At 41.5% G+C, this 16894-nt stretch overlaps 1 non-coding gene across 1 annotated transcript; it reads right to left on the bottom strand.

The window, feature by feature from the left end:
- Window positions 1-579: 579 nt before the first annotated feature.
- On the bottom strand, window positions 580-683 carry LOC119469661. Its single transcript, XR_005198498.1, has one exon. It is a non-coding gene; the product is annotated as a small nucleolar RNA U13 (small nucleolar RNA).
- Window positions 684-16894: the final 16211 nt, after the last annotated feature.

Here is a 16894-nt window from a genome sequence, read left to right as displayed (position 1 = left end):
CAGCCTGATGTCCATGGTTTGGATTTAGATAGTCTTCAGAGAAACAATCTGACCTCATGCCCTAACCAAGAATCAATAGTTCGACCAGATCCTACAACCTTGGCTGTCTAAGTGGATATTCCATTTCTTTTTGGTCTGGATAAGAATGGTATGACCTTGAGATTTTTAATTAAGTATGGCTGTAATCTTAGGTAGTATAGGCGTAGTACAAAAAATAAAGAAATGGGGAAGGAAACAAGATGTTGACATTTCAGGGAAAGACATGGTGTTAGGAACATTTTTCATAATCATTGTATTTGTGTATGTTTTGTGGTTTGATGTGTTTGAAGTGCTTAAAGGAATGGCTTGGAATACAGGGGCTAAAAAATTGTCCTTTAAAACAAATGTCACGGAAGAATTTTTATTGAGTCTTTCAAGATTAGTTTCAATTGCATTGAAAGCAGAACCAGACGATAATGGGTTGAGGAGCAGATGGAATTGGTTAAGGCTAGGGTGAGGCAAGACCCTGGGAGCTAAACATAAGGGAAGGGGGAGTGCCAAAATGAAGTAATCAAGATAAACACTTTTTTAATTTTTTCATGTCAGACAGATAATGCCCCTACTTCATAAAAAGATTTGAGGGAGACACATCACACACATGGGCATGAAAACCCAATCATCATGCTTATAAACCACAAAAGGATCAAGGTTCATATTTTAAGGCAGTGTTTTTTAAAAGTCAAAATTAATGTAAAAAAAAGTCTATGATAAACAAAATGTCCATATGACATACTGGCAGGATGAAAACGAAGAGTGTGGGTGCCCATAATAGGCCCTTTCAGAAGCTGTCTGTGTGCAAGAAAGAAGGGGGCTTGGGCTGGAAGGAAAGCCAAAGTCCACGGAGGTGGGCTGGCTCGCAGGTGGGCTGGCTCGCAGGTGGGTTGGCTTGCTTTCTGCTTTCAAGATGGGAGAACATTGAACATATACCAATGCTTAGGTGATGGCACAAGAATCTTTTCTCATCCGACATTGTAATTACAGGGAGGCAGAGGAACTTGGGCACTCCGGTTGGAGATACAGGACAGATGAACTCTTCCTGTGTGTATGGTATTGGGGTGAGAGAGTGTAACTGGGCAATTCTACAATGCAGTAAGTTGACAGACTATTTACCATTTCCTTTTATTAAGAAACTCTTTTATAGCAGAGCTCTGAAAATACAAGTCAAAGTGTACTGATTGTTCAGTAAATTTATAACAAACTGGGATTTTCAAAGTTTTAAGATGGTCCATTAATCGCAGAGAAATCCCTGGGTGCTATTTGCTGTAGATCCGTGCATGAGAAAAAGACATGAGGAGGTTGTAAGAAAAAACCAAGGTGTGTTTCCCTGCCCTTTCTTCTCTATTCAAAATAGAACACAATGCTTCTGTGACCAGACGGATAGTTTTTCCTCCCCACACACCAAGCAGTCAATTCTGCAGCCAGTTCTTCAGTGGATACCCTGTGGTTGTCCTCTAATTCAACTTAATTCTGGCACTATCTACCTGGACATCAGATCTCACAGGTTGGGGGCTCAGCCCTGCAAGACTGCCCCCCACTTCAGATGCTAGTCATAAACCCTAGTTTGTGGCCTGCTCCTCTACTGATTGGCTATAAATTGGGGTTCCCACAACCACCTCCTGGAGTTGGATTAATTTGTTAAAGCAGCCCACAAAACTCAGGGAAACGCTTTACTTATGTTTACAGGGTTATTATAAAGGACATTACAAAGGATACAGCTGAACAGCCAGATGGAAGAGATGCATAGTGCAAGGTTTGTGGAAAAGGGCATGGAGCTGCCCTGTCCTCTCTGGGTGATCTACTCTGCAGGAATCACCACGTGTTTAGCTTTCTGGAAGCTCTGTCAAACCCTGTCCTTTTGCAGGTTTTTATGGAGGCTTCATTGCATAGTCATGATTGATGACATCACTTGACCATTGGTGATCAACTCAACCTTCCATTTCTCTTCTCTCTCACCTTGCTGGGGATTGGGGGGTAGAACTGAAAGTCCCAACTCTGTAATCATGTCTTGGTCTTTCTGGTAACCAGCCCCTTTCCTGAAGCAGTTTAGGAAGGTCACCAGCCATCTCATTAAAGTACACTCATCACTCTGGAGAGTCTAAGAATTTTAGGCACTACGTGTCAGGAAGGAAGATACAGTCATGCCTTGTTTAGTGATGAGGGATATGGTATGAGAAATGCATTATTAGGCAATTTTACAGTTGTGTGAACATCAGAGCCTGTACTTAGACAGATCTAGATGGTACAGCCTCCTACACACCTAGGCTACATGGTACAGCCTATGGTTCCTAAGCTGTAAACCTGCACGGCATAGTACTGTACTGAATACTACAGGAAATTGTAATACAACGGTGAGTATTTGTGTATCCAAACATGTCTAAACATAGAAAAGGCCAATTAAAAATATGATAATATAATCTTATAGGACCATTGTCATATGTATGGTTCATCTTTGACCGAAACTTTGTTATGTGGCCCATGACTATGTATATTTCACAGTATCAGTAATTGTGCTTTTGTTACCATCAATTTTTGAAGTCTCAGGAAGCACCATTCGAGGACTGCTGCAGTGGGCATGGGCTTTCGCACTGATTGAAAGAGGATTGGCTCAGAGAAATGGTGTTCCCCACATTCCAGCTGAGAAGCCTTCTTTCGTGAACGTCTTAAAAATTGTACCTTATTCTCCAGTGCCATGGGCTGTTCCCCCTGTCTGGAATGCTCAGCCCCTGGAGACGAGGCTGTTCTCGAAAAGCAGTGACAGGGAATGGTTTTCATACCTCCCCCATGCAAAAGGCATATGTGATGTTGACAATTTATCCTGTTACTGTTCCACATGTCAATTCCCTGTGCCTTTAGCACAGCAACAGAGAATATAATCAACTTTAGATGAAGGAAATTGTGGGTGATAATTATAATTACAGGGCATAACTCGATTTGCTTTTATAAATACAATTTTAAAGAAAGTAGTATAGAAATCAGAATCCATCATATTTCTATTTCAGTTTCAAGGAACCTCTATTCATTGAAAAGACATTCTTCTCTTTTTGGATATTAACACTTTGGAGATCATCACACTGAAGGGATTTAAAAGCAATGCCTTCTTTTTTTTTTTTTTTTTTTTTTTTACCTAAGTGGGTTTTACACAGATTATTCACCCTGTCTGTGATGCTTAGCTCCTGGGCCATTTGTCTCAGTCTTCAGGACTCAGTTTACCTGTCACTTACTCATAGAGGCTTTTGACCTAAATTAGGTCACCTATTATGCTTCCTTGTACCATTTTGTACTGTTCGTTCACAATTCCTATCACAATTTATAATTATGATATTTTGTAGAACCTGCAATGCTGCTAATTATAAAATGTACCATTACTGTACATACCTCTGAGAAAGATCATGAAGAGAAGCTCAAGGTGAAGAATTTAGCATGAGGCTTTCCACACAAAGCTGGCTTACTGATGTAAGGGCACATGAGAAATGAACCCAGCATGTAGAAAGGGACATCCAGGAAACTTGCCAGTTTCAACCTTGGCTGCAGATGGAAGGAGAAAGAGAAGTCTCTCCTTTTCAGAGGAGAATCAGGAGGTGATCATCTTGCAGGTTTTTGGACTGAAGTCCAACCACAAGTGTGGTCCAGAAAACCGCAAGCAGAGAATACAGTTTAAAAGGAGTCCCATGTTGAGAGTGGCCTGGATGAAGAAGCAAATGTAAATACAGTCTGGAAGAACTTGACTCCCTTCCAGGCCAACTTCATCATCAGGCATATTGATGGTACAACCTGTCTCAGATTTGAATGTGCTGAGATGTTTAAAAAGTAGTTGCATTTGGCTGGGTGTGGTGGCTCATGTCTGTAATCCTAGCACTTTGGGAGGCTGAGGCGGGTGGGTCACCTAAGGTCAGGCGTTTGTGATCATCCTGGCCAACATGGTGAAACCCCATCTCTACTAAAATACAACAACAACAACAACAACAACAAAATTAGCTGGGTGTGGTGGCATGTGCCCATAGTCCCAGCTTCTCTGGAGGCTGAGGCAGGAGAATTGCTTGAACCTGGAAGACAGAGGTTGCGGTGAGCCGTGATTGCACCACTGCCCTCCAGCCTGGTGACAACAGAGCGAGACTCTGCCTTAAAAAAAAAAAAAAGTAGTTGCATTTGAAAATCAATGAGATATGGGATAATTTACTTGCATAGATATTTGCTAAATGTCTAAGGTTCATAGGATTGCCATCTGCTTGCTCACAACTTCACCTCGTTTGCCCAGAACAGTGCCTGCATCTAGTGGACATTCAATAGATAGACACGGAATGAATGAGTGAAACAAATTCTTCTTGAGCTTCACTCTCTGAAGCTTTGACTTAAAAAAAGAATTCAATTCTACTCACTTATATATGTCGAATCACCTTTCCACATACTGGAACGACTATTCGACCTGAAAACTGGAGACCCAGGTTTTGACCTCAGCATCCTTACTGATTAACCCTATGATCTGGGGCAAAGCCTTTTATCTTTCTGGTCCACAATTTACCCCTGGCAGGGCTGTGTCTTATTATCTCCAGGGTCTTTTCCCATTCTAATAGATCGTGCTTCGATAGTATGAAAAAATAATAATGAGGCCCAGTATTGTGGAGTATGCACCATCACATTATCCCATAGCCTCCCATGATGATAAGAGAGTGGACATAGTGCCGAGAACTTGGTCACGTATGAAATCCTGATACGACGCTTGTCTTCATCCTTGGTGACATTTCACTACATGAAGACTGAACTTTTCATGATGGTTTTAAATATTTTTACACAATGAATGTAAACGGCAGTCAATGTGAATAAAGAGTAAGAAAGTGAGCCTGAGGAAAATAAAACATGATTGGAAGAACCAGTTATTTGTCATGGAGAAGAGGAAATGCCAACACTTTGAATCAAGGCAGAGGCAAATAGCGGAGGTCAAGGTAAATTGTGTGTAGGTTTATAAAAAACAGGCCACCATAAACCCTGAAGCTGTGAGTCAAGCAGGAGACAATTTATGGGCAATCAGAAACCAAGGGATTCTTAGAAGCTGAAAACAGAATGTAAAGCAAGGGGGATGCCAGAGAGCGCTTGTGTAGCAGAGGCAGGATGGTGTCCCCCTGCCGTCCTGGCTAGAGGGAATTTCCAGTCCATTCTGCCCAGTCCTGACTCAGTCAGGGTGCAGAGTTTCCCTTCCAATCACAAAAGGCCAAGACTCTGTTAGGCTACTGTAAAGTGTGTAGGGCCACAGCAGACGGTTGTCCACACACAGTGGGTCAGCTGTGGGAGGGGGCCCAATCCAGCCTCTTATACTGAATGCCCTATGGCTGGTAGACCCACTAGTGAGCCTTGCTCAGCGGCAGCCTAGGCCTGCTCAGCTTCCTCTTATTCTCCTGATCCTTATGAAAGAAATTCCCTCCCTCACGCTTTGAGAACTAAGATACAGACACTCCTTCTCCTACTGACCAAGACACCCTGGGCGTTCTGCTGGCAGTGGTCCCAGCCTGTGGACAACCCACCCCCCAGTGGCCCTGTGACCCAGGACTCACTTGGAGTCTTCCTTCTAGCCTCGCAATGACTCCCAGTCTTCCCCTCTGCAGCACAGCCACTCCAACACTGTCCTACACTTAATTCTGTAGAGTCTGACGTATGCTTATTCTGTAGAGTTCAGTTTCCTTCTGTAGGAAGGGGACCTCTTCTTTCAAAGACTAAGAATCCATGAAGGAGCCTTGAAGATAAAGGCTTATGGCCCTCCCCTTCCTCCTTCCACTGACAGTCCTCACTTCTGCATCTGTGCCTGTCTATTCTCACTCTCAGAGTTTTGACCCACACCCCACTCTCTAATTTTTGCCAAGTCAACCATGCAATATATATCTGCATGTGCATACAGACTATTAAATGTCCTGAGAAAGGCCTCCCCCAAAGGTAACCAGGGGAGTCATGGGAGCCCCAGGGAAGCCTGTGCTCCGCCATCATCTGTTTCTGTCTTGAGCCAGGCCCTGGAGGCACAAACAGGAGGTGGCAGCGGTATCATCTGAAGAGCTAGTCCTCGCTCACCACTGCCTTGGGGTCAGACAGCCATGCTCCATCCTACAGGCAATGCAGGGCGCACCTGAGGCTCCCCACCACTGGAGGAAAGCTTTCCTGATTGCGTGGCTAGACTTCACTGTGAATTATGCCAGAGTTAAGAAAGCCAAGAGGATGAGAAGGATTCCGCATTGATAAGAAATGAGACTTTCAGCCAAAGATGAAGCTCACTTGGCCAAAGTCTGGGGGCCTGGAAGATAAATACACACGTGCAGAAGGAAACCTATATCGCACTTTCTTGGAAGGGGTTAGATTTCTGGTTGAAAGAGTCATTGGAGTGGAAGTGGAGGGTCGGGAAGGTATAATAGTTTATGAGGGAAATAATGCATTGGATGTAATGTTTTAAGGAAATATTTAAACAAATGTGTGATTTATGCTCCTAGTAAGTGAAGCAAGAATTTCAATATGTTCCCAGGGAAGACAGGAGGCATATATCACCTCCGGAAAAAAGAGGATATGTGTATACACAAGTCTGAGAGTGGAAGAATGGGGAAAAACCTATCGAACTAGCTGGCAGGTTGTGGGACAGAGAAAGGGGAGGGGTAGCGGAGGCAGGAAGTGAGACCTAAGCATATTGACCTTCCCTCTCCAGGCCAGCCATGAAGCAACACCTTACGAAAGAAACCCACGTCTAGGCAATTGCTCTTCCTGGATTAATTTATAGTTAACTGTTGTTTTTTCTTGTGCATATTTAATTCATTTTTTAGATTTTAGTATGGGAATGCATGTCGCCCATTCATTGCAAATTCCTGTGGAATGAAAAACAATATGCATTCAATATGAAAAATAATATATAAAAATGGAGACATAGCCTGTATCTAGCCTTAGTCCAGATGACTACAAGGTCTTCAATTTTAGGGAAAAAAAGAGGGCTTCAAGGAGTCAATTTTGGGAATTTGGAGTAGAATTTGAGCCTTCCTATTTTATTTTCTGAGAAATCGTGTAGGCGGGTGTGCATGTGAGTGTGTGTGCATATGTGACAGAGGAATGGCAGGCACAGAGTTGGTGCTAAGGGTGATAAATATTACATGTAACTGACAATGACAATTACACATTTCTTATATGTTTTCAAGGAATCAGAACACACCACACACACACACACATACACACACACACACCCCCCATATGTCAGTTTTCAGAGAATTAGAACACAAATTCACTTAACACTGAAATATGCTGAATATAATTTTAATCTTTCTTTGATGATTCAGAAGCTATTTTAGGCTCCCTATGCCTGTGGGTTATTACTATGAACATCAATTATTATCATGCAATTCTTCACCATTTAGGATGTTCATATTTCTCTGGTTATTTTACCCTGAAAGAATGATAGCTTCTGGTAGTACTTTAATTACTGTGCAGAACTCATCATAAATGTACAGATCATTTCAGAGTATGCTTGGGTCAGCTTAGAGGGAAACAGTAAGACTTGTCTTAAAATGGAAATGTATGCAAAAACTCTGCTAGTTGGGACTGTTTGGTGATTGATTTCCCAAATCAAACATACAAGAATCCCAGGGAGGAAGAGTTCATATTTACTTCAGAAAATCAGAGAAAATTCTAGTGAGGAGGTTGCATTTGGCCTGGCTTTGAAGTATCAACCAATTAACTGAGCCTAGAAGGCATTCCAGCTGTGGACTGTGGAACAGCAGTGTCAACATCCGCTTGTTAGGAATGTAGGATCTCAGGCCATCACTCCAACCAGACTAAATCGGAATCTAAAGTTTAAGCAAGAGCCCCAAATGATTCATGTGCATATTAAGTGTTGTGATACCCTAGTTTAGGCTATCATTCATATTATTTTTAAATAAGCCTGAAAATGATATCCCATTATGAGGATCCTTGCTACCATGCCAAGGAATCTCAACTTTATTTGGTAGATTATAGGCACTATCCAAAGCTTATAAGCATATAGGGACAGACAGTCTGGACATGGATTAATAGGAGTTGGTGCAGGGCAAGGTCCTAGAAGTACCCTGATGCATCAAGCTCCTGAACTTGAAGTCTGGAGAGAGGATGAGTGGTGGGACAGCTAGACTGACAGGTTGTCACTGGGGAGACTGGGTCAGGGGCTATTTACCAGATGCTGATGTGTAAATGGAAGTGTGACTCTGGCTTCTGCATTTCAGAGAGATAGTAGTGAGGAGACAGAATCCAGGGGAGAATAAACGGTTTTGTGATTAGTGAAGACAGAGATTTAACTCTATTTTGGGAGGCTACAGAGAGGGTGGATATAAGGATAAAGACACTTGAGAAATGGCAGGCGCAAAGGGACAGAACCTGGCCTATTCAACAAAGACACCTCGGAGTACATTAACCCTTCAGTTGCAAAATTTTAATATGATTTCTAATGAGAATAGTGCCATTTAGCTGAGCTGAATTTTTCACTCACACTTTTGGGTAATGATAATTAATGGAGCTCAACCAATTTGACCAATGTTGTTTTCATTTCTCCTCTTGTCGGTATTGTCTGCTTATGCTAAAAATGAATGAGACATGCGCAGCCTCCCCTCAAAACGTAATCAATTCAGTTGGGCTTCAACTTTAAAAGCATCTGAAAGGCTTATTTACTCTGCATTTGAATACACACAATGAGAGAATGAGGGCATACTGGCATTAAGTGGCAGAATTATAAAATCTGTGTGTAAATACAGTCAACACATCATTTTTATTGACAAAGAAAGAAAACCAATGTTTATTGAGCATGTACCAAGTTTTGGTTACTCAGTGAGTGACCTTCCATAAGTGGCCTTCCTTTCATGTCCACACCAATCCACAAGACCGTTATTTTCACTGTTATACAAAAACATTAGGACAGAGACTGGCATGTATTATTTGTTCAAGGTTTCTGGGCTCTGAGCCATGGGATTCAGACTCAGGACTGTCTGACTCTGACTCTGAGGGCTGGGCTTTCTCTCTCCTACCATGCTACCTCTCAAGAAAGTAAAATGAAGAATCTTTTAATTATGGTAGGAATTACATTTTCCAGTGAAATGGCTAGAAAAAGCAAAAAGAAAAAGGAAGAAACATGAGAAGTCAGCCTTCTGGTGGCCTCTACTGGACGCCTTTGGGCTGTTTTTGGCTTTGTTGTCTGTTGGGGGCTGCCCTGGGGTACGTCTGAAGGGGCCACAAACACAAGTGAAGCTAAAAGCTTTGGGGAAAAAAATGAGTGGCTTTTTCAGACAGGAGTTCGGTGATGTAGATTCTGAAAATTTTTGTAAGATAACAGCGGCAGATTTTGTCCAATGATGGGGTTTGTAAAGAACACAAATTCTGTGTTTGTGATTTATATTATCTATTCAGGGTTAACCATATGATGATCAGCTCAGGGATTTTTATCTTTATAAGCCCGTTAGCCTCCTCTAGGCTTCCACTATGCCCTCTGTGATAAAGTCAATGGGGGCCATTTATTGAGTGCTTACTATGGGCAAGTCTCATGCTGAGTGCTTCGTATTCATATGACTCCTTTCATCCCTTACAATTATCTGTGGGGTAGCTATTTTTTATCCCCACTTGCACACAAGAGCATTGAAGCTTAGAGAAGTGGGATAATGTGCTTATGCAAGGAAGCGTAAAACTACAGTTTGTCCTCAGGTCTATCTGTTGATCACAAAAGCAGCTTCTCAGAACCATTAATGCCATATTGCCTGTATTAATCTGTTTTTGCACTGCTATAAAGAAAGGCCTGAGATGGGGTCATTCATGAAGAAAAGAGGTTTAATTGGCTCATGGTTCTGCAGGCTGTACAGGAAGCATAGCAGCATCAGCTTTGGGGGAGGCTTCAGGAAACTTACAATCATGGCAGAAGGCAAAGGGGAAGCAGGCACATCATGGCCAGAGCAGGAGCAAGGTCGGGTGAGAGGTGCTACACACTTGGAAACAACCAGCTCTTGTGAGAACTCACCATCAGCAGAAAAGCACTGAGGGGTGGTGCTAAGCCATTCGTGAAGATCCACCCCTATGATCCAGTCACCTCCCATCAGGCCCCACTTCCAACACTGAGGATCCCAACCCAACATGAGCCTTGAGGGGGACACAGATCCAAAGCATATCACTGCCTTTTAGAAATCTGTTTTTTCCCAAGCATTGGTTGACTTTGCTGACTTTCTCACTGAACTGTGAGCTACTTGAGAGCAAACTTGAGCCTTATCTCTGGGACCTGAAGCCCAAGACAGTGCCTGACACGTAGCAGGCTCTTATAGGAACTGGAAGAAAGAAACGGAGGGAGGGTAGAGGGAGGGCTAACCTAATATTTAGTGTTTATCCTAGTCTTTTCTATATGTAAACATAAATCTTTCTCTATATATATTTAATGTGAGAGCATCATAATAGACATACTGTTTAGCAGTTTGTGTTTTCCTTTTGATGTATATGAGCTTCTTTCTGTATTATTCTTCTAAAATTAATTTGACATAAAATAAATATGTACTATTATGTATCCATAATAATTAAAAATTGCAAAAATTTTAAAATATGTTTCCCATTTTCCTCTCTTTTTACCAGAAAAATAAGCTGTTTATTGGGTGAAATCAAGATACATTACCTTGAGATTCTCTCATGGGGCACACAGGCTTCTGGAACTCTATTTAAAACTTAGTTTTCAGAAAAAATTAGCCATCCTCAGTCTAGGACTAGATAGAGTTGTAAGGGCAAAGACTGGTAAGGTTATTTCCAAGTTTAATTTTATCTCATCCTAGAGCCACAATATTTTATGAAATGAAGCTAGAAGCCCCAAAACAGCACAAAAGGAAACCTTCATGCTCTTAATAAACTACATCGATACCCCAGATTTTTATGTTTTAAAAGGATAAAGCAGGTTACCACCCACAAACTGCATATTAAGTTATGCACGAGTGTGGGTAGTGTTCACTATGTATTGACTGTTGATTGGATTTGGTAGGTTAATCTCTTTTAACCTCATTTTCAACAACTGAACATTTTTTCCCTCAGGGCTTAGTGAGGGACCAGGAATGTGATCCAGGGTCTTGGATCCAAAAACTTAATCCCCAGAGTGTGCTATGTTTGGAGAACCCAGGTGAAGTCCTGTGAAACCTGCACAGACCTGGGTACTTTGTTTCTGTGGTTTTGAACCAGTCTAAAGGTTTGCTGCCGATGGCAGAGATGAGACTTGTCTGAAACCACCTAGAGAGAGGGAGGATCTGCTGAGAGGGAGGACACGGGCTTTTCCTATTTACCTTGTGCAGGTCCTGCCCATCCTTCCCCATCTAGAAACTGACTTGGGTCTTCCCATCCTAACTAGCCAAGCTCCTTCTGCTTTCCTGCAGAAGCTTAAGCTGACTATACTCTCCACAAGAGCGTTGACACATTTTGGTCCCATGGTCAAAGTTCTAAATCTCAAGAACTTCAGGGAGACCATGTTCCAGCTGACAGCAGAGCAGGTGCAAAAACATTTATCAGCGTGACTAGACCCATTTATCAGCATGGGTCTGAGTCACAGAGATTCAGGAATCTAGTTATATAATCTTGCTAAGCTTCAGATTATAAATAAGGATAATAAATACATTTCATAGAGTAGATAGGAGAGTTAACTTAGGAAATCTGTATAAAGTATATAACATATCAGCCATGTGACTAAGGTCTTATACTTTCACTGAATCACCATATACGTACTAAGCACTGGCTTTGTGCCAAGCCTTGAGGTGCCAATGGCAAGACAAATAGACATGATTCCTTTCTACCAGGAGATTATATTTTAGTAAACTCAATATATGTGCTTTTTTTCACTATTATTACATGGTTTATCAGTTATCTATTGCTATGAAAGCCTCAAAACTTATAGGCTTGAAACAAACGTTTCTTATCTTTGTTTCTATAGGCCAGGAATTTGGAGGCCATTGAAGCTGGATGGTTCTCACTCAGGGCCACTCAAGCATATGGCTGGAGCTGCAGAGCCATCTGAAGTCTGGACTGAGGCTGAAAGATCTGCTTCCAAATGGCACCCTCGCTGGAAGCCTTAGCCCCTCACCATAAAACCCCTCCATAAAGGTACCTGAGTCACCTCACAAGGCAGCAGGCTTTCCCCAGAGTAAGTGTTCCACAAAGAAGGCCACATCTTGTAACTTCCAGGCTATTCCCTTTGTTAGAAATGTTGCAGAGAGTGATATGTGAGTATCAGGTCTGTAAACAGGGCCTATAGGATCACAAAGATGGCCTTATCTTCCATCTGCTGTACAAAGTCCAAATTAATGGAAGATTCATTTTCTAGAATGTTCCTGGTTTCCCTTTCATTTCTGCTGCTTTCAAGATTTGTGAGAAGAGCTTTGTCCTTTCCAAAAAACAGGGCACTGAACTTAAGATTCTTTTCCTTTTTAATCTGTAAGAAAAGTTCTTTAAGTTCAAAACCTTATTAATAATGAAGTAGTATGAAATACGTCAAGCCTGGGTAGTATGTTCAGTCACCACAAGTGAGCATAACACTTCTGGTTTTCCTAGAAATCATTGAAAATCTTGGGTGCTCAAGCCCTTTTTCTTATGCCACAGTTCTTTCTCAGAGCTGAGAAACAAGTTTACTTCAATAAAATACATAAAACCTACTTTTAATGTGCCTCATTTTATTAATTTATTCCTTCTAGGAGGATACTTCTATATCTAAAAGGGCCTGGGATCCTTTAACAGAGAGAAAGTTATCAACACATCATTCAGAACACCTGCAATAACTTAAAATGCAGGATATCAACAGTCAGGCATTGGTGTGTATGACCGATATATGTTAATCTTACTAACCACCACATTGAGTGAGTAGGTACCTTAAATCTGTTGGTTTATAGATAAAGCAAAGCAAACTCATCTGTTTCTCCTGTAAGTGTGTTTTAAGAATGACTGAGAACTAGTACAAGATTTCCACTGGCAAAGCATGTTAGAAGGCAGGTGGGACCCTTTGTGGATTTTCATGGCATATTTTTCACCATGTGCTGTCTTCCCTATTGGTAATTACCCTAACCATGTGGTTAGGTCGACGCCCTGAAGAAGAAAAAGCCGAAGACACTGTCCTCTGTCTTATGTTTCCTTCCCTCTCCCTTAGATTGGTGTTTAATTGATGTCATTTCCACTGGCAAAGTAAAGAAGACAATTTGTATCTGCTTTGGGAGCTCAATGTTTTCCTGCTCATAACTTTTCAGTGTGGTTCCATTGCTCTTAGTAGGAAGATGAAATTCCTCTCTTTGGCCAACAGGGCTCTGCACGGCCTGACTGGTCCTGTGCTTCTCTCCATCTGCATTTTTGTATACTGTTTCTTTTGCTCTCTTGGCATCAGTCACATTGGCCTTCCCTTGTCCCTCATAGTACTCATGATCACTCCTGCTAGAGGACTTTTACACATGCTGTTTATGCTGCTCCCTTCTCTCATAATGATCTTTTCTCCTATCTTCCCTCAAAACTCTCAGCTCAAGGTACTTCAGCGGAGCCTTGCTCAACTTTCCTGACCAGGTCAAATCCCATTATCGGCTCCCCAAGAGCCATGTCACTCTTCTTTTTCACCCTATGTTTGTTGCTCTTCTAATGCATGTTGGGTTTTGTAACTACTTCCTATTCATCTTCTTTGGTGGATGGAGGTCAAAGAATGTGTCTGGTTTTGATCACCCTGGTACCCTGGTACACAGCACAGTGTCTGGGACATCACAGATGTGTGATCAATACTTGCTGAATAAATGCATGAATGCACCAGGGTTTGGACTTCTAGCACTTTGATTTTCTAGCTGTGTGGATTTGGGCACATTCCTTTAACTCTTCTAGCTTTAAATTTGCTCTCTGTCAAGTGAAGTTGATAATGTACACTGCCTTCATTGTCATGAAGATTAAGTGGGGTAACTAATGTAAAAAATGCTTAACGCAGTGCCGGGAATGTAGCAGAAAATAAATGTTTGAATATTTGTATTAATCTTCAGCCATCACATAGCCTTTCAAAAAATACCGTGACTTTTTTGTACTTAAAAGTCAATGTGATTTTTGGTTGAGTCTAGATCAGTGCTTTTTCATCTTACAGATGAGGAAATGCAGGAAGAGAAGGCTTTAGTTTCCTGCACAGGGTCAGTGGTTGCTTAAAGCCCATTCTTCATTTTGGCAATGAGGACGTTATCCTTCTAAACCCAAGATTCAGTTATAAGTACTAAATGTAAGAAGCCAGTAACCTCCTTTCTGTGTTTGATTTTTAGTCTTTGATGCCTTTTTTTCTTCATCAGAGTTTCATCTCATTTCTACCTGAGATTCTATCTTCCCTCATATTTATGTTTAAATGAATATAGTAGTATAAATCCTCCTTCAAAGGAGCTAAATTTGGATCTGTTGCCAAGAGGACTGGGTTCTATTATCTGTTTTTTGCCTCATGGACAAAGAAGCCCAGTTCTACAAGAAGGGAGAGAAAAGAAAGATGGTGTCTTCATGAATGGATGGATGGTACCCAGGATCTCCCATCACATAGAAGCATCCTGGATTTGGGGAAGTGAGACGACTTCCAAAACTCACCCACTGGTAGAGTGTTGACCCGCCTTGTGACTCTAAATAAGCTTGAGCCAGTGACACATCATGTGATGTAAAGCCAGTGTAAACAGATCATTCATACTGCAGCTTCAATGTCTTTCACACTGTCTAGGAATCAGTTCACTCTTGTTTGGATTCTTGGCTTTGCCTCCTATATAAAAAAATCTCTTCCTATTTTTTGGACTTTCCAATTGAGCTTGATATCTTTCTTTAGCTTGGTCTTCAGCCCTGATGATGCTAATACTGATAAAATAATAATTCATATTTATCACATACCTGCCATGTGCCACGTATAATATATACTATTTGTAATTTTTATAATAAACCTCTATTAAACTCAGTGTACAGACAAAGAAATTGAAGATCATAGATGTGCGCTTGCTTTCACATCAGTTTATAAGTGGCTGAGTTGAGCTCTTCTGACACTCAAGCTTTATCCTTTCTACCATGTGACATTATTTCTCTTAAGCTCCTACTCTCAGAACCCAAACCCTAGAAGTTGCCCTCATTTGGACCTCCTCAGTCCCTACTGAAACAAGACTAGACAGTACTGCCAGGGATAGATCATATTTTCTCACTCTTGAGTCTAAGGCCTTCCAAGCTGCTAGTTATGGGCAAATCAGAGAATGAGGTGGGAAGCAGGATAAAGAGGGGTTAGGGATACTGATGTTGCAGTGCTGTAGGGGTGGGGGGGATAGCAGGATAGGGGATGTCAGAAGAAACATGTGTAGGGGCAAAATGGTACTCAATCATCAAAGATTCCTTTATGGCTCAATAACCCATTAAACTGTGGGGCCCATTTATAGTGGGACCTCATGCAAGGGTGCAGTTATTTAATCATTGCTCCACTGCCACCCCACAGGTCCCCAGGGTATTCTCAGCACTGAGAATATGTATGGTTTTATTTCATAATTGGCTTGTTCCAGAAGGCCTGAGTGCTAGCAGAGAAAATAGCTCACTGAAAGAGAAACAAAGACAAAGTTTGTGGTTATTTTAATGCCCCTATGAATGAACCCACCAAGACATTGGGGACCTTCAGTGATGGTGCCCAAAGCAATCAACCATGCACTAATTTCAAAGATGATGTTAGATTTCTGGATCTTTATGGCTTAGGGCTCTTTTCATCAAGCAGAATCCAACCACAGTCTTAAAATAGCTGCTGTCTCTTCCTGTGGGCAACAGCCACATCTTTTTCAATTCACAAGCCACTCCAAGTCACATGGAAAAGTATTGGCTGCTTTCAGATTAGGCAATGTCCTCATTGGACACAGAGTTAAGACCAAGAAGATCTATTTGTCTTAGCCTGGTTATGTCAGTGGGCCATGCAGCGAGGAGCCTTAGAATCTGATTCACTTCTCCTTTGGAGCATCCTGACAAGCTAAGGCAAACAACAGCGCCTGGAACTTTGGATCCAGTGAACATCAGTCCTTCTCTGATTACCTAATTTCCTAAATGCCCTTGACATCTCCTCTTTAAAGTTGCAATGTTCAATTTAGGCCTCTGCAGTAAATTATGGAAATTGTGCTATGAAATGGAAATTTCTCTGGACCTGGACGAAGCCTGAGACAACATTAATTCCTCTTTGGCCATAAAAAAAGACCATGTTGTGTCTGTTCTGAATTAGCAACATGTGGAGGAAGTGATTCTGATGATGATGATAGAGCTTTAGATTTTAAGCATAATTGCTGCCTTCCAATTCGTTTTTGGTGATGTGAGGCTCATACCAAGAGTAGAAGCCAGGGAAATTGCTCAGATGTGGTCTTTTCATTGCTTATTAAAGTTATTTCTTTTTCATAGTAAGAACAAGACAGTACAAGCAGTACAGTTTTGGCGAATCTCATTATGTAACCATTGACTTTTATTCAATAATGACTGAAAGAAGCCACAATCCTGCTATCTCTGAAATTCATATCTGGTTTATTATTTATGTGTGCTGTATATTCTGAATACACGATTCTCCAGCTTCATGCCTTTCCCACTTACCCTCGCTTTTCATTCTGTAGTGACCCTGGATTGCTAATTACGCCTCCTTTATAATCATACCCTTTCCTGCTTCTATGATTCTGAACAGTTTCCTCAACTATCTCTCTGCTCACCCCAGGGTCTGTTTCACAGGTAGACTCCTCCGGGTCCTTCACAACCCAATTAAACACAAAGAGAGCAGTGGTGGTAACAAAGCTAACTCTCAGTTTGAGCATTAGGGTAAAAACCGTAAGAGGGACAATTCTTATGTAAGGCTGCAGCTACCTCTTAATTTGTATTTGTATATAAGTGA

This window comes from Cebus imitator, unplaced genomic scaffold (genome assembly GCF_001604975.1).
Source record: "Cebus imitator isolate Cc_AM_T3 unplaced genomic scaffold, Cebus_imitator-1.0 Scaffold19, whole genome shotgun sequence".
In the NCBI taxonomy this organism is placed as follows: Eukaryota; Metazoa; Chordata; class Mammalia; order Primates; family Cebidae; genus Cebus; species Cebus imitator.
This window is presented reverse-complemented; position numbering and strand designations above follow the sequence as displayed.